Source organism: Ovis aries, chromosome 21, assembly GCF_016772045.2.
Source record: "Ovis aries strain OAR_USU_Benz2616 breed Rambouillet chromosome 21, ARS-UI_Ramb_v3.0, whole genome shotgun sequence".
Classification (NCBI taxonomy): Eukaryota; Metazoa; Chordata; class Mammalia; order Artiodactyla; family Bovidae; genus Ovis; species Ovis aries.
Window position 1 is genome coordinate 15,235,362 of NC_056074.1, and position 18,080 is coordinate 15,253,441.

At 43.4% G+C, this 18,080-nt stretch overlaps 1 protein-coding gene across 6 annotated transcripts in view; it reads left to right on the top strand.

Annotated features, from left to right (window-relative positions):
- GAB2 (GRB2 associated binding protein 2) overlaps nt 1-18,080 on the top strand; it is a 178,049-nt gene that overhangs the window by 8,876 nt on the left and 151,093 nt on the right. For 3 of the 6 annotated variants that reach the window (XM_060403951.1, XM_060403952.1, XM_060403953.1), the window contains exon 1: nt 1-18,080. This exon is cut by the window's right edge. The exons of 1 other annotated variant lie outside the window; for it this stretch is intronic. The gene's annotated coding sequence lies outside the window, so the exon portion shown is untranslated. 2 more of the 6 variants (XM_060403954.1, XM_060403955.1) reach the window with 2 other exon arrangements.

Consider the following 18,080-nt stretch of genomic DNA (forward strand, 5'->3'; position numbering starts at 1 on the left):
TGTGCTAAGGGATATAAAAATTAATGTGTGATTCTGGAGCCCATGTTTGAGAATGACTCAAAACGCAAAAACTTGCAATAAATGGTAACCCTTTAAAGCTCTGATGTCTCCTACCTCCCAGGCCCCTCCAAAGTGAGCCCTCTTTTTGGCTTGTTTCTGTGGCACTTTTTTTCACTTCTAGTTTGGACTCTCAGGCTGTGCTTTTGTCTGTCTCCCTTTGCGAGATTATGAACCTTTACATTATAGTGTAAGCACCAGCTATAAGCAAGGCGCATTCAAAGTCACTGTCATTTTTGCTTTACAGCTATCCCCCCCCTCCCAGTTTATGTTTGCTTCTCTTTACCTACCGGTTGTCAAAATACTGGATTTAATAACTTTCAAAGTGATTAAGGTGTTTTGGTGTAGTGTTATGAGCTGACATATTTATACACATTTGATATATTTGAACCGGTTCTGGTTGTTGTCCTTACTGATGTCCAGCTTGTACTATCTTTAGCTAATGGGAGCCTGTTCAAGTTGGTTTCTGGGTCCTTTTGACCTCACCTTACTAGCATTTGATAGTTTCCTTTGTTACCTGATAACGACAAGATGTTCCAAGCCAATCTTGTACATTTCTGATCCAGACTTGGACTTAGCCGTTTCCTGTAAGAATTCTTTTAGTAAAAATGGTATCTAGAAACCCTCATGGGCTTGAAGGGGCTCTTATTACTTTTGTGTTGGTCACACACACAGTTCCAAATACTATCAAGACTTCATCTCATTGGCTTCATCTGTCCCTTTTACTGTTCCTTTGCTGGAATATTTTAAAGTAAATTTCTCGACATGTACATAAGTCTTATAAGCATATGTGTGAAAACAAAGGAAAAAAAGATATGTGAATATACCATGCCTTTGTACACATTTCCCCTGGTTAGATGTGTATGTTATTTCAAGTTATTCACAGCTGTAGGCAGTATAGGCTCATTCTGTTATCAGATGGAGCATCATCTGAGAGTTTCACCCTAGCTGGTAAGTCACAGCGTTTAAGTATCATTAAGTATCACCACAGGACACTTGAAAGGTTTTCTTGGACAGGCAGTCTGTATATCTTTCCTTAGCCTACCTTGGAGAAACTACTCGTTGGAGCTTGGCTGACTTACAAAAGCAAGGGAGAGGGCTAAGGTTTATATACAGTAGTGAAGAGATTAATCTTCTTTTGAGGGCCATAAGAATGAATCTGTTACTTTGATCTTTTGACATAATTTTCTAGAGGAAAATATGAATATAGGCTCAACAGATATATAATTTTTTTGCATACCAACAAAGGCTACAGTATGTTGAGTGCAGTGCCCATTAGAGGTCCATCTGAAGATACTATCGTTAATGAATAGTGGGTCTGCAGTGCCCATGGTATTCCCTTCCAAGTTCACAGTCTTGCTGGGGAAGCAGCGTGGGTTTTAATGGCAGACAATACAAATGGCAAAGAGCAGCGTCACAAGAGCCCAGGAGAGGTTGGTACAGTGTGGTCAGTGATCCCAGTGCCACAAGACGGACGCTTCGGTTTTGCTTGCTGACGAATCTGCCCCCGTTTCCTCGTGCATTCTTGGCTCTCCATTCGCGCGTCACCGTGTGGCAGCCCTTCCTGCCCTGTCGGCCCGTCAGAATGAGCTGTGGAGCCCTCTCCATGCTCCTGTGCCACTCTGCCCGAGTGCCGCTGGCAGTCCAGGCTGCGCTTTCCCCAGGGCGGGTCCTTGCTCATCCGTGTAACCCGGGTGCCTAAAGCACAGTGCGCTACTGCTTGACGAGGACTCTGTGCTTTTAGTGTAGTCGTGTTAGTCGCTCAGTCGCATCCGACTCTGCAACCCCATAGGCTGCAGCCCGCCAGGCTCCTCTGTCCCTGGAGTTCTCCAGGCAGGAATACTGGAGTGGGTTGCCGTGCCCTTCTCCAGAGGATCTTCCTGACTCAGGGATCGAACCCAGGTCTCCTGCACTGCAGGCAGATTCTTTACTATCTGAGCCACCAGAGGACTTTATATGTTTTTAAGTTTTGAACAAATATTACTGTAGGGTTGGTTACATTTCTTTGGAGAAGAAAGAGCTTGAGCTAGAATTGGACTGAAAGTGTGGTGCTTTGTTTTTTTTCTTATAGCAGCAATTTATGGAAACTTTGGGATAGGCTGTAAAAATTGAATTTTTTGTAATATTTAAATTTTAATCATATAAGAAAGTTATTATAAATACAGAATATTATTTAAAAAAGCAGACATTAATAAAAAGCACCTGTAATACTCCTACTGTAGCATAAACATTGTTAACATTTTATTGTATATCCTAGTCTCTCTTTTCTTATGTTTATATGTGATTTGTGTATTTTACAAAATCAGAGCAAGACTGTGCCACCTTTTGTATGTTTAAGTTAGTATAGTATTGAAAATATCTCCCTGTGACACAAATGGTCTTAAGACATGGCTTTAAATGGTTGCTTTGGCGTAATGTGTCACGTGTGCTGTGCTTAGCCGCTCAGCTGTGTCCGGCTCTTTGCGACCCCAGGCGCTGTTACCCGCCAGGCTCCCCTGTCCATGGGGATTCTCCAGGCAAGAGTACTGGAGTGGGTTGCCATGCCCTCCTCCAAGGGATCTCCCCAGTCCAGGGATCGAACCCAGGTCTCCCATCTTGCAGGCAGATTCTTTACTGTCTGAGCTACCAGGAAAGCCCTAATGTGTCATAACACAGAGCTTCTCAAGCATGTGTAATGTAAAGCATTATAAGTAATTATAAGCATTTTTTATGGGTTCTTGATGTTGTATTCAGAGAAGGCAATGGCACCCCCACTCCAGTACTCTTGCCTGAAAAATCCCATGGTTGGAGGAGCCTGGTAGGCTGCAGTCCATGGGGTCGTCAAGAGTGGGACACGACTGAGCAACTTCACTTTCACTTTTCACTTCCATGCATTGGAGCAGGAAATGGCAACCCACTCCAGTGTTCTTGCCTGGAGAATCCCAGGGACGGTGGAGCCTGATGGGCTGCCGTCTATGGGGTTGCACAGAGTCGGACACGACTGAAGCAACTTAGCAGTAGCAGCAGATGCTGAGTTAATTTATCTTTATTATTATGTTACCCAAATGTCTATAAACAAAAACTATGATGTAGAAATGTTTTCTTACAGCCCTTCTACAATTATTAAAACAAAAAAAATTTACAGATTAACTTTGGAATCAATATAATTCACATTAGCAACACTGGATATTTTTGTTTAAAATGTGGATATAGCCCTTACTCTTATGGAGGCTGTCTGCTCTGTGTCCCCTTCCTTTCTTTGTTTGACCTACAGTGAGTTTGTCTAGCAAGCCATTTATTTAGCTTTTAATAAGTATGACCACATTATTTATATGCCATCATCTCTGTCCTTCTTTCTCATTAGTCATTAGTGTGTGAAATTTAAAGAAGTGTTGTGTTAGTTACTCAGTCGTGTCCGACTCTTTGCGACCCCACGGACAGCAGCCCGCCGCTCTCCTCTGTCCATGAGATTCTCGAGGCAAGAATTCTAGACTGGGTAGCCATTCGCTTCTCCAGGGAATATTCCTGACCCAGGGATTGAACCCACGTCTCTGGCAGTGGCAGGCAGATTCTTCACCACTGAACTACCAGGGAAGCCCTGAGCAAGTTTCTTGACCTTTCCAGAGCTTTCATTTCATAATCTGTGAAGTGGAGACAGTGATAACTTTAACCAGTTAATTGAATAATTTTAACTCAGAGGAGTGTAAACACGCATGTTTTTGCCCTCCTCTAGTCAGAACTCCCAATTGTGCTTGGTGAAAATCTCCGTTTCCTCCAGGGCAGGGGTTCCCAACCTCCAGGATCTAATGCCTCATGATTTGAGGTGGAGCTAATGTCTTAAGAAGAGAAATAAATTGCATAATAAATGTAATGCGCTTGAATCATCCCAAAACCACTTGCCCTCACCGCAATCTGTGGAAAAATTGTCTTCCTCGAAACCGGTCTCTGGTGCCAAAAAGGTTGGGGAGCGCTTCTCCAGGGGCCCGATCCCTGATGAGACCCAGGGCAGAGTCCACAGGCTTCTCGGTCACTCTGGGTTACTGAAAGTCCATTATTGTAAAATCTCACTGTTACCTAGTTGAAAGCTTTTCCCTCTGCTAGTACTGTCTAGACTTGTGACTCTGGGGGTGTGAAGGGGAAAAAGGTAGATTTGGTCTATCTTTCTACTCTTCTTCCCTGTTCCTCTCCTCAGAGAGTTTGGGGGTGGGAGGATATATCAGTATGTCTGGCGTATTTCTTCCCTGCTCTTGTCTCGGCTCCAGTGGTTGGTTTGTAGGGATGGGCTGGAGGGAGAGGACCAGGAGTAAAGTGCCCCTTACACGGCTGCCCTTGGGTCCTCCTTGATGGCACGTGCTGGTTGCCTGACCAGCACTGCCTGTGTGCACTCCCCACGCTTGTAAGCTCTCTAGAGAATAGGCTTTTCCCCACTGTGTGTTCTCCAGACACCGAGAGGAACCTGGTGTTCCGTTGTTTCAGTTTCTTGTAGGCCAACCCTTCCCTCTGCTGGCACCCCACAGCTGGAGTCCACTTACCTAATGGACAGCTGTCTTGGGTGGGAACCTGGCAAGAGGGCTTCAGGTCCTCAGGGTCCGTGGGACTTCCTGACGGAGGGGACTCACGTTCATGCCAAACGTTGGGGGGGCAGCCTTGGTGCCCCTTCTCACTCCGTTCCTCCCTTCCCCGTCCAGGATGATCCAGGGCTGATCTGTCAGTCAGCTGCCTGAGCAGATGTTCACCAGGCCTTACAGTTTTTAAAAATTCTTGTCCCGATTCTTTTTTGTGCGGCACCCATAAGCTCTGTAACTGACTTTCTTAGAGACGCTCACTGTGGGAATAGGGAGAGTACCACCCCAGAGGACGACACAGCGCGCTAGGTCAGAGGATCCAGGTCCCCCTCCCGTCGGTGCTCTTCCTTCTGTGGGCGGGGGAGGGGCAGTGCAGGGGCACAGAGGGGGTTAAAAAGGTTTCACACTATACTTTCTTAATAAAATCTTGAATGAGCCCAGCCTCAGTTATTGACTGCTCTCTTTCCTTTGTGGCCTCTGTTTGCCAACCTGGTGCAGCTGGAAAAGTCACACTCAGCATTCACTTCAATGCCTCCTTTATAAATCGCTGTGACATTAAATATGATAGTGCTGGGCACATTGCAAGCCCTCTGTAAACGGTACTGTTTCAGTTCTCGCAGTCCTGTGTTTACTTGACTCTTCTGTCAGACCTTTAGGTAGTTTCCTGTTTTCCACTCTTTTAAATAACAGTCTGGTGATCTTTATAGCAAAGACTTTTATCCTTAAGAAAAATTCCTGTAAATGGGATGTCTAGTTCAAAAAGTGGAGTTATTTGCATGGGTTTTGTTATATCCAAATTACCACTCAGAAAGGATGGAGTTTTGATTTCCCTGATTCTTCTTTGATACCATATTCTTCTTTGATAACAGGTAGTATAATTATCGAAAATATTTGTCAATCTGACAAATGAAAGAGTAATCCCTTGTTGTAATTTGGATGTATTTGATGGCTACTGGTTTGAATACATTTTCATGTATCAAAGACTCATTTTTTTTTTTAAACAAATTGCTTGTTCAGATACTAGTTGCTTTTTAATACAGCTGGGAAGATTGAGTGGCTTTGGGTGTGAAAAAAGGGACAGGGGCTTCTTAAAATAGCTTGAACAGGGACTCTCCAGCAGTAGGGAGGGGAATAAATGACCAGACCTGAGCAGACTTTCCTTTCACTTAGTTAGCAGTAGCTTTCTGAGAACTTTTAGCTCCAATTCCATAGATTTCCGCCGGGCAGGCTTCTCATCTCAATTCAGTGGCAAGACCTCCCTAGAATGTCACCTACTTCGTGCCACTCCCAGGCCCCCTCCTGAAGGAATGTAAATTCTCACACCATCTCCCCGTTCCTCTGTGCAGCTCTTAGGACGTTGCTGTGACTGTGTTTTTGGACTGCTCCCCTTAATTACGCGGGTATCTCAAAGGCCGCAGGTTTTGTTTGTTTGCTTTTGACCTCTAGTGTTTGGCACACAGGCGCTTAGGCAAGAAGTGAAGTGACGAGTAGGAACCATCCTTTCTCTCTGGCAGCTCACAGTTTATCAAAGAAAATAGACATCTAAACTTAATAAATATAATGGAGAGCATTCTTCTGTACTCGGGGTTGTGGAAGGTGTTGCAGGAGAGTGGAACAGAAGGATTAATTTCACTTAAAATGGGGCCACAGAGAAAGCTACAGCAAAAATGGCAGTGGAGCTGGGCTTTGAAGAATGAGCAGGAGTTCATCAAGCAGATGGGAGAGGAACATTTCAAGTAAAGAGAACTGCTTATCTAAGGTCTAAAGATACAGGCAGTTGAACGTGGAAGGAACGTATGTAGATGAGGGAGGAGGAAGAATGAGGCTCCAGTGGCCGCCAGGACCCCGTTTTCAGTCCCTTTCCTCACCATGATCCCTTTGGCTTGTCTAGAATGTCTCGGCCATATCTCCTCAGACCTTATCAATCACTCTGCAAAGTTACTGACTAGCCATTATACACCATGCACTAAGGAAAATAAGCAAAAATGAGTCATTGGACAACTTTGAATGGCATCACGTGAATGTTAGCTCCATGCTGAAAATCATCACAGGAGTGTGATTTCTTACCTGATGCTTTTTGGACTGCTAAGATTCCAAATAACTGAGGCATTTTCTATTGTAGCAGCTATAGATAAAATAGATATTCTTAATAATCAAAGGAGTATTCCAGTTTCTTTAGTCCCCCATGATAACAGTTTCTCTCAAATCAGCCTTAGGCAATCAAAGAAAATATAGCTTCATATCTTTTTTATATCATTGATCTGGTTTTCTGTCAGTTCTCATCTGTTGTTCCAATTTTTTTGCTTCATAATAAATCTTTGGACATAAGGCATGCCCAAAACTTAGTGGCATAAAGCAACCACTATTTTGCTCACAGATACTATGGGTCAAAAATTCAGACAGGACATGGGAAGGACTTTTTTCTGCTCCAAAATGTCTGGCACCTCAGCTGTGAAGACTTGAATGGCAAAGGGTCCCTCAGCTTCTGGGAACTGGAATCTGAAAAGTGTCAGCAGGGCTGGTGTGACTCGCGGAGGCTTCACTCAGCTGGGGCTGTTGACTAAGAGTGTCTGGAAGTAGCCTCTGCACAAAGCTGGGGCTTCCTCCCAATATGGCAGCCTCTAAGTAATCAGACTTCTTACATGGTGGCTCAGGGGCTCTGAAGGTGAGGGTCTTAGTGGCCAAGATAGACACTTCATGGCCTTCTTTAAAGGACCTCCTCTTTGAAGTCACACAGTGTTACCTTTGCCAAATCTAGTGATCAGAGGAGTCTCAGGCCCACTCAACTTCAAGGGACGGAAACACAGACTCAAAATTTCTTGGTCGATGGAATGTCAAAGAATCTGTGGCCATTTTTTTAAACTGCCATGTTAATAGTTTAATTTTTCCAGATAAACAATATCCTTTGAATCTTTTCAAAGTTCATCTTCCTAATCAGAGCTTTGTGAGTAAATACTTCATTCTTCAGAACTCTGCCCCCTTCCCTTTCTAAACCCCCAAGTCTCACTTGATCAGGTAGAGATTTTGTTCGTCATTTGCCTCCAGATCTTCACCAGCCTAGAACAGTGTGTGACGAATAGCTGACGTTTAGTGCCTGTTCCTGACTGCTTTGCTAGAGCAGCCGTGAAGAGATACCCCACGCCCAAGGTAAAAGAAACCCAAGTAAGATGGTAGGTGTTGCAAGAGAGCATCAGAGGGCAGACACACTGAAACCATACTCACAGAAAACTAGTCAATGTAATCACACTAGGACCACAGCCTTGTCTAACTCAGTGAAACCAAACCATGCCTGCGGGGCAACCCAAGATGGGCGGGTCATGTTGGAGAGGTCTGACAGAATGTGGTCCACTGGAGAAGGGAATGGCAAGCCACTTCAGTATTCTTGCCTTGAGAACCCCATGAACAGTATGAAAAGGCAAAATGATAGGATACTGAAAGAGGAACTCCCCAGGTCATTAGGTGCCCAATATGCTACTGGAGATCAGTGGAGAAATAACTCCAGAAAGAATGAAGGGATGGAGCCAAAGCAAAAACAATACCCAGTTGTGGATGTGACTGGTGATAGAAGCAAGATCCAGTGCTGTAAAGAGCAATATTGCATAGGAACCTGGAATGTCAGGTCCATGAATCAAGGCAAATTGGAAGTGGTCAAACAAGAGATGGCAAGGGTGAATGTCAACATTCTAGGAATGAGCGAACTAAAATGGACTGGAAAGGGTGACTTTAACTCAGATGACCATTATATCTACTACTGCAGGCAGGAATCCCTCAGAATCATTGGAAAAGACTCTGATGCTGGGAGGGATTGGGGGCAGGAGGAAAAGGGGATGACCGAGGATGAGATGGCTGGATGGCATCACGGACACGATGGACGTGAGTCTGAGTGAACTCCAGGAGATGGTGATGGACAGGGAGGCCTGGCGTGCTGCGATTCATAGGGTTGCAAAGAGTTGGACACGACTGAGCGACTGAACTGAACTGACTGCTTGGTGAGAATGCTTATTATGTCTTCGTGTGAGTTAGAAGAGGATATCTGTGTGACCATCCATATTGATGTCTGTGTGGTGCCCTCTGCTTCTTCATCTAGTTTGGAAAGTATCCTGGCATTGTCTGTTGAGTTGTTACTAATAGTGTCTGTCCTTTGGGAACAATGTGCAGGAAGCCACTATGGAGTTGGTGGCACTAGACATTTGTCCCGAAGTCCCTGTGCACTGAGGCCTCTTTGTGCCAATGGCAGACCTCTGCTGGCCCACCAGTCTCTCAGCAGCTTCCAGATGCCCCGAATGCCATGCTCAGACTTTAGAGAGTGGGTGGTGCTGCCCCGACCTCTTCTTTCTGGCCTGCCGCTGCCTCCAGTCCCTTGCTCCCATAGCGTATACTGGCACAGAGCTGAAGCTTCAGCTTCAGGAGCCTGCAGGCCGCCCACATCTACTGTATGGGAAACTGGAGTCTGAGGATTTTTAAGTTCCGTCGCTCCCTGATTTGAAGCAGGTTTTGGTGACAAGAAGCCGTGTGTGTGTGAGGAGCGAGTGTGTGAATGGGGACTGGGTCTTTGTCTACCTGTTCTGCCCTTTTCCATCCCCAGAAAGTGGGGGGTGGGGGAGGAGGGGGGCTTCTCTTTTACTTCCCCTTCCATGGCTGGGACTTCTCGTATCACATCCTCCTTTCCAACTCAAACTTAGCTGCAAATAAGGATGTGCTTTATAGATGGAGCACATGATGAGAAACTGCTGCGTCAACAAGGGAACACAAATTGGGAAGCATTTCAAAGATAGTGAAGCAGTTACTCTCCATTACATTAAGTCCCAAGTGAAATGACCTAAACTGGTTATCAGCCAGATTTGCACTACCAGACCACATTTTCACAGCTCCAGGACCATAAAAGGAATCTGGAGAGTCTGTATGAGGAAGATGGGATGCGTTTGTCAGGACTGTGAAGTGCTGCCCTGTCCTTGCTAACTGACTTTAAAAGGTGAACCCTTGAGTGTCAGTTTTCTCCTCAGTAAAATGGGAATACACTCACGTCTTCTGATTGGCAGCTGTTGTTAACTCAGATGGTAAAGAATCCGCTTGCAGTTCAGGAGACCTGGGTTCAATCCCTGGGTCGGGAAGATCCCCTGGAGGAGGGCATGGCAACCCACTCCAGTATTCTTGCCTGGAGAATCCCATGGACAGAGGAGCCTGGCAGCCTACAGTCCATGGGGTTGCAAAGAGTTGGACACAACTGAGGGGCTGAGCACACAGCACAGGTAAGTTTAGCAGGATCGTTACATGAATGCTTAGATGATGTATGTTGGAGACCAGTTGCCCATCCCATTCTTCCTGAAGTTTCCTAACACTGTTTCTAAAAGACCTAGGGAACTTTAGAAAATACGGGTGCCAGCCTACTCTGGTCTAAATAAATCAGAACCTCTGAGGGATGTGTTAAAAAGTTAGTTCATGTGACTTTGTGTACCCCTGATTATAAAGACCTCTGCAAAAAAATACTAGGAATACAATATTGTAGTGTTCTGGGAGTGAGTCCTTTTATGAGACTCTGTAAGACTGCTTTTTAAGTTGGACTTGACCAGGTTAGAAATCACTTATTTACTGCTTGCTGTTGTGGGCTTCAGCATAATAGCCTTGCCAAGCCCAGTTTCAGTTCCAAATCCTTTGTAAACAGAGGGGACAGATGCAAATAGCCTCCTTATTTGCATGAATGTCCCTATCAGGGTTTTCTATTAACTGGAGTTGTGGTTGGTGAGCTTTGAGCCAGCAAGTGCTGTGCTCTTTTGTTATCGCACTTGATGTGCGTGGTGTTGGCATAAACTGTCTGTCTAAAGCTGCCTGATCCTAAAATGGATGAATTTGTGTGATGGTGGTTACAAAGGGATCTATATTATCCTTAAGAGAACAAAACAGTATTATCTTACCCTTGTAGGAAGTTATTGTGCAACAAATGCCTAAATGCCTGCTGGGTGCAAGGACCTCTGCTAGGCCGAGTGAGGGATAAGTATTATAAGGAGGAGTCACATCAAACTGATAACATTGGTACCCTGTGGGGATTTGGGTGAGAAGAGATGGTCAAAGGGACTTTGACTTTATAATGTTTCAGTTCTTTTCTTTTTTACGTTATTAAGATATAATTCACATGCCATAAAATTTGGCACTTTAAAGTGTTCAATTCAGTGTTTTGAGTATAATTCACATGGTTGTAGCCACCACTGTTCATTCCAGAGCAATCTTGCCCCAAAAGGAAACTCTGTAACCCTTGAAGTAGCCATTCTCCATTCCATCCTGCATTCCCTCCTCCCCAAAGCTCATGGCAACCACCCTTGCTTTCTGCCTCTGTGGGTTTGCCTGTTGTGGATATTTCATATATGGAATCATATACTGCACGGCCTTTTATGTTCAGCTTCTTTTGCTGAATGAACATAATCATTTCCAGGTTCATCTGTGCTGTAGCATTTACATACTTAATGCCTTTTTGTCTGAATAATATTCCATTGTGTGAATATTTCACATTTTGTTTAACCGATTTAACGTGACTGTTAAAATGAATGCTTGGGTGATTTGTATGGAAACCAGTTTCCCATCCCATTCTTTGTAAAGGACCCAGTGGAATTGTTAGGTCATATAGTAACTCTATGTTTAACTTTTTAAAGAGCTGCCAAATGGTTTTTCTCAATTTTTTTAATAAAAAGAATATATCATGTACTATTTTTGTAGTTATGAATCAATTTTTTAATTTACTTTAAAATATAAAATTTTACAGGGTTACTAAGAAGAGTGTATATCTAGTTCTGGTTGTATTTTCTGGACCTCACGAAGTTCTGTTGCTTCTTAATTTCTTATAAAGTCACAAAATCAGAACAATAGAACTTCCTTCTGTCAGAGTCTCTAAAAGAAGAAATGGAGAAGAACATGGACTCATGCTTCATGTCAGTCTTAGATGTTTCCCCCACAGTAAAATATATGCCATTTGCCAGAGCGTGTTGACTGAAACTCTTGCCTAGCACTAAACAAATTCTGCTAATGGTCAAGTCATGTGTACACCTCTTTCCTGCTAGGCTGCACCTAGAGAGGGAGGAAAGACTAATAAGTCTTGTTTTCCTGTTTATACACCCGGGGCTTGCCAGGTGATGCTAGTGGTAAAGAATCTGCCTACCAGTGCGGTGACCCAGGAGACATGAGTTCAGTCCCTGGGTCAGGAAGATCTCCCTGGAGGAGGAAACGGTAACCCACTCCAGTATTCTTGCCTGGGAAATCCCATGGACAGAGGAACCTGGCGGGCTACAGCCCATGGGGTTGCAGAGTCGGACACAACTGAGCACAGCAGAGCACATGCTTAATGTATGCCCGTTAAATATTGATTTGAATTATATTAGCATCCTTATTCTTTTCAACTAGATATTAAGAGGAAAATTCTTTTCTGACCAAGATCCCTAGTTCATGTCTCTGTATGTGGAGTTTCTCATTCTTTTTCCACCCAAAGAAGTATGCGTTAAGGCAAGGCAAGAGTTAAGTTTTTTTCTTTTTTTTTTAAAGCAAAAATAAGCAAGACTAGTTGTGGGAGTAGGATTATTGTATTACTTACCATGAAGTTATGTTCTCTAAGCATGTCCATAGCTCTGAGAGCAGAAGATTGGTAGAGAGGATTGAGTCAAGAGGAAAGAAATTATTTTCTGAGACTATATTGTGAGCCAAACACACACATACGTATATGTAGGTTATGTACGTAAAATATTTATATGGATTTGCCTGTTCGCGGATAGACTTGTCTTATGTATATGTATATGTTCTTATGTATATGGGATATTGTTCTGAGCATTTCCTATGTATTTTTTACATATTATCTCATTTAGTCTTCACAGCAGCCCTAAGAGATAGGCACTTTTATTTACTCTATTTTATGGATAAGGAACTGAGAAATAGGGAAACTTAGGAAATTTGCTAAGTCTTCTCCATTAGAAAAGAAGGGAAGCAGATTTTTGGCCCCAAGCAGCCTGGCCTCTCTGTATAGAATAAGCACATGTGTTTGCGGGACAAGTCCGAGTTTGGATCCTGGCTCTACTGTTTAATAAGAATATGACCTTGGACAGTTTATCTAATCTGTCTGAGCCTCAGGTAGCCAGCAGATTGGGAGTAAAGCTCTTCATTCCATTTTAGCTCCTCCTGCTACTTCCATCGGAAAAGGCAATGGCAACCCACTCCAGTACTCTTGCCTGGGAAATCCCAAGGATGGAGAAGCCTGGTGGGCTGCCATCCATGGGGTCGTGAAAAGCAGCAGCAGCAGCAGCGACTCCATGTAAATATGTCTTGGCTAACATTACACACCCTGACAGTGGCAGAATATGAGTGTGAAGGTAGATTTCAGCCGAAATTTTTTGGTGTTTGGTTGTATAAGAAGCAAGCTATTCAGCATGTCCTTTTCTGGCCATGTTACAACGTTGCTTTCTAAACTGGCTGTTACTATGGGCTTAATTCTGCCCCAGTGGGAAATATTTCAGTAACATGAACTTGGTGAGAGCCTGGGAATATGATGCTCAGTTTAGTTTGCTATCAATGAAGAGAGAGGATATAGAACCCCAGACTTTAGAAATGCGTATTTCAGAAAGTGTGTACCTGGAAGTCTTGACCAGTGCTTGTACATCTAGAGAAGACACCCAAAGGATTGTATCAAAAGAGGAGTAGTCGGAGCCTCAGAGCCCTTTTGGTGTGAGGAAAAGAAGAGGAAGTCGATTACTTTTCTTCCAGCTGTGATTTTTCTTGTGCTGAATTTAGTGTTCGCTCGTTTCTTTATGGCTATTCTGGATCTCCATTGCTTTGCTCAGGCTTTCTCTAGCTGTGGCACACAGCCTTAGTTGCCCCATGGCACGTGGGATCTTAGTTCCCTGACCAGGAATCAAACCTATGTCCCCTGCATTGGAAGGTAAATTCTTAACCACTGGACCACCAGTGTCTTCAGTGTTTCAGTCTGTGAATTATTTATCTTCTTCCTACTTTCCATGGAAATAGGAGAATTCCCTAAATGACCTACTGCCTTTTCTGGAAGCCTGTTTCTAAAGTCAGATCAAAGTTACATTAAATGTATTTTTTGAAAAGCATTCATGTAGAGAATCTGAGAACCACAAAACATTCCCTGTGAGTAGAAGAATTATGGCTCACACCCACTAGTTTTGATCTCGAAACCATGGATCCTATCGGAATTGCTGATTATTAGTAGACACAAATAAATCAAATGTTTTCTGCTCCCAAATCTACAGGGACTTTATTACAATTGGAGGAAGAGTAGTTTCCAATGTTTTGAGCTGTAAAAAAGTTTGTAGTGGCTGAGTCTAAGGGAGGCTCACGATGACAGCTGACTGCAAAAAGGAAGGATTGGGTCGATTTGCACGCATGATGACTTAGTTCTGTGTAGGAGTTGTGCAATACACAAGGACTTACTTAACTGCTGTTCTTGGAAAGCCCATTAGACCTAAAAATATAAGTATCCCTGTGAATTGTGCTGTGAAAAAAAGCATAACTCGAGTCTTCCCTGTTGTGGATCTTGGAATAGGGAGGTCCCAGCAAAAGAGGGTAAGGCAGTGTATAGGCTTGTACTGAATGTCTGTGGGATGCCTCTCACTGGAGATGTAAACAATACGGTTTTTGGCCTTCAAGAGCCTGGATTAGAAGGAAATTGATCAACCACTAATTGAGATCCACTGAGAAAAGTCCTGCAGTACAGACATCAGCAAAGTGCCCTGTGAGAATAGAGGAGGGTCCAGTTAATTGAGTGAAAATGATCAGCGAAGGTCTCAGTGAAGGGACCTGACTGAAAAAGGAGAAGAAAGGTATTTCAGCCAGAGGGAGACCTTGTGAAACTGGCCCCTGACGTGCTGGAATGATCGGAATGGAGCTGATATGAGGGAGGAGTAGTGGGATTTACAAGGTTGATGGGGTCATGTTCTAAGGACTCATGTGTTATGTTAGGGAATGAGAACTTTCCTTCTCTGGGGACCCTGGAGACTGTGAAGGTGTGTGCATAGGTTTTAATAGCCTGACCTCACATATGCGATGCAACAGCCTTTGGTTTGGGGATCACAAAATTTGGGAAACATTCCACACAGTATTTCTCTTTTTTTGGAGACTCTGTGTATGTAACCATACCGAAGGCTCTGAAAGATAAACCCTTTTAACCTTTTCATGCATGGTCCAGCGTGTTCAAACATGGAACCCTTCAAGTTTCTTTTACCTTTTCTCATGTTTAGGGCATCTGATAAAGGGAAAGGAGCGGGAGGAACAACAGGCTTCTAGAAAAATAGAAGAACCTTGCTCACCAGTCTATCAATATTTGGGATTGGCAAGGAGGGAAGGGGAGCCATTTCTTAAACTAAAGAGAACTCTGGATTGGGCACGAGGAAGTCTTGGTTCTTGTTCTGGCATTGCTGGTAAGTATACTGTGTGCCTAAGACCAGTTCTGTGTTGAAACTCAGCCTCCAGGCACATATGATACTGCCTGGCTACAAATTAATTAAATATTGTGTTAAGCACTTTACATGCATTAGCTCACTAAATCCTTAGATCAAACCTAGAGTTAGGTTCCCATTTCAGAGAGAAGAAAACTGAAGAATTAAGAGATTAAAGGAACTATTCAAAGTCACTTTTTAGTAAATACGGAGTCTTAGATGGGTCAGAGGTGGAACATTTTCAGTGGAAGAAACAGTTTAAAGGCACAGAAGTAAAAAGGGGTAGGCAGACTTCAAGGAACCACATATATAATAACTGATATGTAGCCCATTCGGAAGAGTGGGAGGACACAGGACTGCCAAAGGTGGGTTTAGTCGGTCTGTAGAAGGCCTTTGAACGCTGTGTGTTATTTGTGTTTTCTTTGCATTTTATCATCCCAGTTTTCAAATGAGGCCTTTAGAACGTTATTATTCAGTGTTCCTTTAGTGTGAGATGGTATATATTTAAGTACACATTGTTATCTTATGCATTTCATTTTATGAGAAAATGCCTTTTTAAACGAGCACTCTTAGACTTACTTGGACACGGATTTATAGTGTGTTACTCTCTTGCATATACAAAAAGAAAAAATACACCTGAAGTATACGGTAAAGGATTCCTAAAACTTGCTGATGTTCAGTTCCAACTTTGAATCACTGTTCGACTCATACATATACTTGGTAGTTGTCCTCTGGGTCATCAAGGGCACTGATTGTACAGCTTGTCTTAAAATGTTTCATCATTTTTTCTCCCAAGTCACTGACGTGTTCGGCCGTTTTCAGTGCTGGCACCTTCTTGAGCTTACTGGAAGATCTTATCAAAGTCTTCTCACCACTACTGAAATTCACATTTCTCCCTGAAATGGACCTTGAGTTATTTGTTCAGAGTTGTACCGATGCAGTCACACCACCAAAAATAACAACCAAGTACCTTCTTATTGACAGCCGTGTCTTGACTGTAGCTTGCCTGTAAGAAACATTCTGATTTTGAGGTTAAAATGTTTAAGGAAGAAAAGATTTTAGAATTAATGAAATATGATAGCTTTTTGAAGTTCAGATGGTGGTAGAAGCAGCAGGACCAGTATTCAGAAATAAGAAGTATACATCCTGGAGACGGACTGCTTAGATTCTAGGCCCAGATCCTCCCCTTACAAGCTCTGTGACTCTGGGCAGGCTTCTTCACCTCCCTGAATCAATTTCCTCATCTGTGAAATTGAGATAGTAACACCTGCCTTATTGAGAAGAGAAACTGCAAAGCACTTAGAATAGTGCCTTACTAAGTGGCACTTATTAAGCGCTCTGTATATATTGTCTTTGATTAATAACACTTTTGACAGGAGGGATTAACATGTATAGAGCATTGCAATATATCTTCAGTGCTTAATCTTTGGCCTATTTAATAGGAGAAAGTTGAGATTCAGAGAAATCAACTCCTTCACCGCCTTCCAGCTAGTCGGTAGCAGGCTTGGGACTTCTAGTTTTGTTCACTGCTCTTTCCATTGTTTTCATTATTTCTACTTCTCCTGGTTATATCCAAAATACAGATACAGGATTGTGGACCATGCTTTGCAGAGCTAGCCCATGGTCAGAGTGAATAGAGGTCCCAGAAAAAAACATGCACTGTTTTTGCAGTCTTGGAAGGGTTATCATCTTTTGTTGCCAAATAGATGTGTTTATAGTTTAGACATGTCCAGACATGGTACAACCATCAGGATAATTCTGTCTCCATTACTAATATGGGACCTGCTATGTGTTCTTATTTTCTGAAATAGGTGAAGCCTGCTAATGTGTGAGTAATAGTGTGAATGTCTACTAATGTAGCAGAGAAATAGAGCAAGGAAGCTAGATCTGGCATTCCAGAGCAAGACTTGGACTCAGTGACCTGAAGATAGGGGCATCTCAGGGCCGGTCTCCTCCCAGAAGAGGCCACTGTGGCTTGCTCCTTATCAGGCACGTCTAAGGGCTCCTAGGTCACCTGTCTCCAGCTGTGCCTCGTTGATTATTAATCAGTATTTTTGCTGATATTAGTCTAAGCAGAGAGAAAGGGCGAGAGGGAAGGAGTCAAGGCAAAAGTCCTTGCAAAGGCAAGATACATGGGGGAGTATCTTACTCCTGTTCCTTCCCTGCAGGGTCTTCTCTCCCAAGAACAAGCTTTTCCAGAACAAGCTGATTCTGTTGCCCTCTTTCCTTTGCTCTGCATCCCTGAGGCATGGATTATAATTAATTCTCTAGGAACCACCTTTCTCCATTTGTTACATTTGGCTCTTCAGTGTCCTTTTTTTTTTTTTTTTTTTTTCATTTTTAAGCCAGGACCCAAGGTTTCAAGGGCTTTTCTGGTGACGCAGATGGTAAAGAATCTGCCTGCAGTGCAGGACACCCAGATTTGATCCCTGGGTTGGGAAGATCCCCTGGAGAAGGGAATGGCAGTCCCACTCCAGGGTTCTTGCCTGGGAAATCCCATGGACAGAGGAGCCTGGCAGGCTGCAGTCCATAGGGTTGCAAAGAGTCATACGTGACGGAGCCAACTAGCAAGGTCATTAGACTGCACTTACTTGCCTGATGCACAAGCGGAGCATACAGGCCAGCAGATACCAGGGCTCACCTGAGGCCCTGACAGAAACCTTCCTTAGCGGCAACAGATGGAAGCTGACTTACGGACATTTGAGTCTGAAACGCGCATTTTACTTCAGAACCATAAAGCTACATACAAAGACGGAAGAGAAACAAGAAACCTTGGCTTTGCTGGTCAGAGCCAAGCCCAGAGACAAGCTGGTCTAGTTTTCTTTTTTTTCCCCCTTCCATTGAATTCATCTGATTTCCTTCATTTCTCTTTCTCTTCCTACCATAGTTTGGAATACCTGCGTCCTATTTCTGTCATCTTAATGATTTTCCTTGCATATTTATACAGGTTCCTTACTTAACATCTAAAGGAAGATCTCTCTCTACTTCTAAGAATTCAAGATCCTTAGAAACATCTGCTCTAATTCTGCTTACTCCCTTCATTTTCGCC